Source organism: Etheostoma cragini, unplaced genomic scaffold (assembly GCF_013103735.1).
Source record: "Etheostoma cragini isolate CJK2018 unplaced genomic scaffold, CSU_Ecrag_1.0 ScbMSFa_1523, whole genome shotgun sequence".
NCBI lineage: Eukaryota > Metazoa > Chordata > Actinopteri > Perciformes > Percidae > Etheostoma > Etheostoma cragini.
The window spans coordinates 1,088,965-1,094,844 of NW_023265587.1; the positions used below are offsets into that span (position 1 = coordinate 1,088,965).

The following is a 5,880-nucleotide window of genomic DNA, read 5'->3' on the forward strand; positions in this document are numbered from 1 at the left end:
GTAACGTTCATACCCCGTTAATATTCCAGTGTAAGGTAACGTTCATACCCCGTTAATATTCCAGTCTAAGGTAACGTTACCGGGAGCGGGCTAACGGTGGCTAATGTAGCCGCGACGTCCCTTAAATGCCGATAAAACCCAAAGCAGCGTAAATTAGCCTGTTATTACTAATCACTTATAACGTTGTAAATACAAATGTATTTAGACAAGCATGGCTTAAGCTAACTTAATCCTTTAGTTTCTTACGTTTTGACTGTTTCGGTGTTTTTTAAGTAACGTGATCTAATGAAAACCTATTTTTATGTTGAGTGCAGAGTTTAGTAACGTTAGCTAAGTAACGTTAAGCTAACTGCTGCCCTTATTATCAACTTTCTTTATCTTGGCTATAAATGCCAGAAACAACAGTTTATCCAAATTATTAAAGTGACTGAGACAAGGCAAAGGTAAAAAGGTTAACATTAGAACCTGCAGCTAATGTACAGGTTCATTTAAAACACCATAGAAGACAAACTACTTCCTCTTTAACGAACACATTTCAACGGGTTGTAAACCCATCTGAAAAGCATTTGGTTTGGCAGAATGTGTTAAAAAAAGATTACCTTACCGTAGTCTTTAAAAAGCAGGTGAGGTGTAGAAGCAGGACTGACTGGGCTCCAGCTGAAAGCGTTCCCCGTGTCTCCAGACAAGACTGCGGCTGCGAGGCCACATCCTCCAGCCTCCGTCTCTCTGCTGCCCCGGTGCAGGGACGGGCAGCAGAGGGGCGGGAACGCAACCATGCTGCCTTCAGGTACTGTCAGACATTATGAAGAACGAAGGGCCGTCAGTCCCTGGCTCCATATCATGCACTAAAGGGAAATAAAGATGCTTTTTATGAAGGTCACAATCTTTAATCAGAAACAAGTTTAGTTTCATAAGTCGGTTCCATACTCGCATTAAGGGGTGGCCTTGGTTTGATGGCATTTTTTGCCACTTGAGAATTCAATTTTCAACTTGCAACTTTCATAGAAAGGTGTCCAGTAGCAGCCTTGATGTCTTTAAAGGGACATATGGGCAGATCATGTGAGGAGTGTTGAATCAGTCTTCTGTCTACACGGTGCTGGGTAATTAAACAGGTTGTGGGGTCCGGGGACACCCAGGGGTGCATCTTTCTTGTGCTTAATGAGTATAAAACTCGCGAAGGGAAGGGAGGTTGTCTGTCCTGTCAAGATCACAGGAAGTGAGATGGAGACAGTAGACTCGTACAAATAGCCCACCTGTGTTTACACTTTTCTTTTTTTGGCCAGCAGTGTGTATCTACTTAATGTACAGTAAATGTATATGTATAGAAATGAATATTAGAAATACTGCAAATGCTTAAATCACACCTCTGCTGTATCAGCCTGTCCAAACCTGCAGTCATCCTGCTCCCTGCTGGACACACTATGTAATAAATAAAAAAGAGCCCAAAAAGAGGGGTTAGAAGGGACATTTTAACTATGTTACTTGTATTTCAATTGGGTATTTCCATTTTATGTAACTTCATACTTCTACTCCACTAGATATCAGAGGAAAGTACTGAAGAAAACCTCCCACTTCTTAAGCTAAATAAAAGGAAACTGCATCATCCCAAAACTGTTTTTTATCTGCCACCATGAAAAGAGATATGTGACACTACGAACGTATGATGATCTTGTACAATGTGACACATTGCTGTGGATTAAACTACTCAACAGTATATACAGGCATAAAATGAGCAAAAACTTAAACATGCACCTTAATGCAGCGATGATTTTTAATCCAGAAACAATCAAATAGAATAGCATAACACTGACAGGGAGCAGTACAGCACCTCAACCTGCTTTATAACACAACAAAACATGGAAACCTTACGTTTTTCAATAAGGGACCTTTAATATTAGAGTACAGGTTTAAGATTGACGTGACAGAAAGAATTCATGTTTTACATCCCTGCCAGGCTCACCACACTGGCACCACACTTTTAATTAAGGGGTTAAACCATAAAATGATCCCCTTTTAAGGAGGGCAGGAGTTATGCCTAATTAAAGACTTTAATGCACACAGAGACGCAGCAAATGAGATTTTCAGTGGAACCAACACGTGCGATTAATGCAGAGAATATCTGCACCGGTGCCAACTAACCCAGCTTCATTATTATTTTAATGATGCCTTCTGTTGCAAACATTAGAGTGCTTGATAGAAGAAGATTAAATCAGCTTCATGTTCATGTTCAGACTGTCCATTTCAGTATTATTCTTTTTCAAATGGATGATGACAAGGAAGGCCAATAGTTATGACTTCACTTAATAATTACACTAGATGGAAAATATATGAGATGGTAATTGCTGGCCATGAACTCATGTCATGTGAATGGACATTGTTTTCTCTATTGTAATGTATAGTTTTCACAATGAATAGACAAAGGGAATCTTGTTATCTCATTTGATTTAACCCTTCTGTTGTCCTTGTGTCAAATTTGACCCGTTTTCAAAGTTTCTGTATCAGAAATTTGGGTTTCTTTCTTTATTGTCTATGAATAACCAAAATAAGTGTTTTTTTTTTACAGCATGCAGAATGTGGAAAGAAAACCTAAACCAGTGTCTAAAACGTGTTCAACCCTCTAACGCGGGAGGACAACCCAAGGGCCACAACTCATGTAGAAAGGGCCTTGGTCAGCCAACTGGCTTCATTTGATTGCTGATCCCAATCAGCTGATTGAACACAGCCAGGGCTTGATTGTAGCCAGCCATGCTCAGCCCCCAGGATCACAGCGAGAGCTAAAGGGAAAATCTCTCAACAGTAGGGAATGTTAGCTCTCCGAGGATACCGAGACATCTCAAGGAAGTCTCAGCAGAGCCCGGAAGAACATTTCAAGCCTCAGTTGAGGTCAGACTAAGGTAAAGAGACTAGCTTAAAATGGGTTTTGTGGGATTAACAGAAAGCTGGGCACTACTAGTAACCAAAGACCCTGTAGGCTTGGGATACATTTTCCAAAAAAGAATCAGAACAGTCCCTCAGGCTTTTTGATCTATGGACAAACTTGCCAAACCTTTTCATTACCAGGATCTGGTTCCATCTAGGGTGAAGGACCTGGAACTTTATTTATCAAATGGCTGAAAGTGACAGCCCAACTTGTGCGAGATATAATTAAACCTCTTTAATTTGTACTCCTACCTGTAAACTTAACACAAGCCATTGATCCAATTTCTCATGCAGAGATCTCTTAGATCATATGACTGCACTTCAGAAAGCAACACAAACCTCCTGAGATAGTGTTTTAAACTTCCAATTACTTATACTAAATATAATTAATGTTATCTGAATGATTCCAAATGGGAGCAGTTTTAGGCAACTGTTTGAACACAACGACTTGAGGAAGGTGAGGAAATCCCAAATGTAGAGCCTTCTTAGGGAAAACAAAGATGGTTGCTTTTGTAAAATGAGATGTATTATGGTTCTCTAAAGCAGTGGTTAATCTTTTTGATTTGCGACTAGAAATGGCTCAATAACATTTTTGCTTTCCGATACCTGAACTTGCGTATCGGCCAATTCAGCGGCATACTGTTATCCCTGTGTGGATGTGATATGATTGCGACTGTTGTTGTCGTCCTGGTTTTTGTGAAACATGAACAAACGCAAACAAAATGCTGCAGAACTTTAATTAGTTATCCAGTTTGACACTCAATCACAACTGAAAAAGATCCTAAAGTACTTTTAAAGTAGACTTTCTTCAGGTCTAAATTCCACGGTATTGGATCAGTGACTAAAGTAGAGTACTTATGATACCAGCATTTTAGGCAGTATCGGAGATACTGGTAACATCAGTCACAGCTTGCACATCTTCAGCTGTCCTATACAAATAAAGGCCTAAAAATGACCACAAATAACTGTAAAAACAAAACTGCTGTTTCTACGCTTCCCTTGGCTGATATTCTTTTTTTTTTTTTTTTTTTTGTGAATGCTCTGATTGATACTGTACATGTGACAAACAATGCTTTGCTTTAATGACAGTTTAATTTTAGCAGCTAGCACCCAGCCTTGTCCAATGTGCTCCAGGCTCTGTGGATCTTTTGATGACTTTGGGCGTTTGTGACTTTGTCTCTCCCCCTGACCCGTGAGTTGTTCCAGGACTTCCTGATTTACCAATGAAGCTCTGCATATAACACATGAAATGTACCAAACTCACAAGGTAAGGTTTTTTTTTTAAATTTTATTTTATTTTTTCTTCTTCTCTTCCCAACTATCTGGCAACCCCATGATATTATCTCCCGACCCCCACGATGAGAACCTCTAAAGTATAGTGGGGACACAACTTGACATGTTTTTCAGATGGTGGCCCTCTGTACATTGTGTAGGAACATGGTATAGTAGGTAAAGTAGAAGTGTTGTTTTGTTGAAATGCAGCAAAAAAATCCAATGTCTTGGTCAGGTTGAGGCAAAACGTTCAGTGAATGTTAAATATTTACTTTCAAAGGCATTCAAATAAGTCAGTTTGTAACATACCAAAATCTTAATTCTGATTTAAAGATTTTTGCTTTGAATACATTTCCGTTCCAAATATAAATTTCATTAACTACCACTAATCTGTATCGGCCTTGAAAAAACAGCGTTGGTTGATTCCCTACTAAAAGGCTTTCACCCTATAATAGTAGATATGGTAGCAATAGCATGTCTAGTAGTAATAGCTGTAACTTGCTTCAGTAGTATCACCGTGGAGGGAGTACCAGTAGTAGTGAACTGGTCTTTGTCTCACGAACAGGGTTTTCATTGAAGTGTGTTTGGCCACCACTGATACTTGGCTAAATGATCTGTCTATTAAAAAGTTAATTGTCCCATCTGCTAAGATTTAGGGTCATAAATGCCTGGGAGGGCCACATCCAAACATCTCTTGGCAGCTCCCTCAGCTCAGTTTTAGTGCTAATATTAGTTTAGATGTCCTCGCGTGACTCAATCAGCCTGATCGGACCCGGAGCTCACGCTTGACGTGTTGAATGAGTTTCTCTCGTCACTGGAATTAATTTGTAATAAGTAAGAACCTCAGCACACAGATGCACTTACAGCATGTGTCATTTTAATTTCAACCACCTTTCTGCTTTTTCAACACTGTGGCTTCACTCAGACCATTAGTTCCAATCTCAGTGTTTAATGTGTGCAACACTGGCCAGTTCACAGCGTGAGATGAACTGTCGTCTGACCACATTAGCATGGCTCGCTTCCACCTGCTGGGCCATTGTTTATTGGACTATGAATTATTGGTGCCATCTGGAAATCTGTCAACATTATAGTTGTCATTTAGTGGGTCCCCCCCATTGTGGCGTAAAACTTCATAGCATAGTTGTTACTAAATAAAAATTCTTTTTTTAAATTCCAGCCCAAATTAAAACAGGGAGGCTATTTGACCATCTAATAAGAATACAAAAACAACTGATTATGGGGAGACCTCTTTGTAGGCTGAGGCCTTTGCAGAGCCCTGGGTTCCAATCTGACCTGTGGCCCTTTTTCTGTGTTGTCCCCCATCTCTCTCTCTCTCTCTCTCTCTCTCTCTCCCACCTTTCCTATCTATCCATTGTCACTATAAAAGAAGAGGAAAAAGCCCCCCAAAATAATCCTTAAAATAAAAACTAGGATTATGTTCCTTACACAAAATACGGTCCCACATTCACACACATTCCAAAGCTGGTCAGTGTCATTCTTTATTTATTTTTTAATAAAAATTTGTTAAGTCATATAGAAGAGGAGAGTTTGGCCCGTAACTACAGAGAGCGCAGAAATACAGTGAAGAACAGCTCCATGTTTTATAAATGTTGGATAAGTAGACACAACTACTAAAAATAGCAGTTCCATAATCCATTATTTGAAACGCATTACAGCAGCCTTTAACAT

General features: G+C 39.6%; 1 protein-coding gene across 3 annotated transcripts in view; it reads right to left on the reverse strand.

Annotated features, from left to right (window-relative positions):
- The window catches only part of csrp2 (cysteine and glycine-rich protein 2), a 14,461-nt gene extending 13,676 nt beyond the window's left edge, over positions 1–785 (reverse strand). Inside the window, exon 1 of one of the 3 annotated variants that reach the window (XM_034865377.1) lies at positions 600–785. The gene's annotated coding sequence lies outside the window, so the exon portion shown is untranslated. The remainder of the gene's footprint in view (positions 1–599) is intronic. The other 2 variants (XM_034865379.1, XM_034865378.1) reach the window with 2 other exon arrangements.
- Between the last annotated feature and the right edge of the window lie 5,095 nt (positions 786–5,880).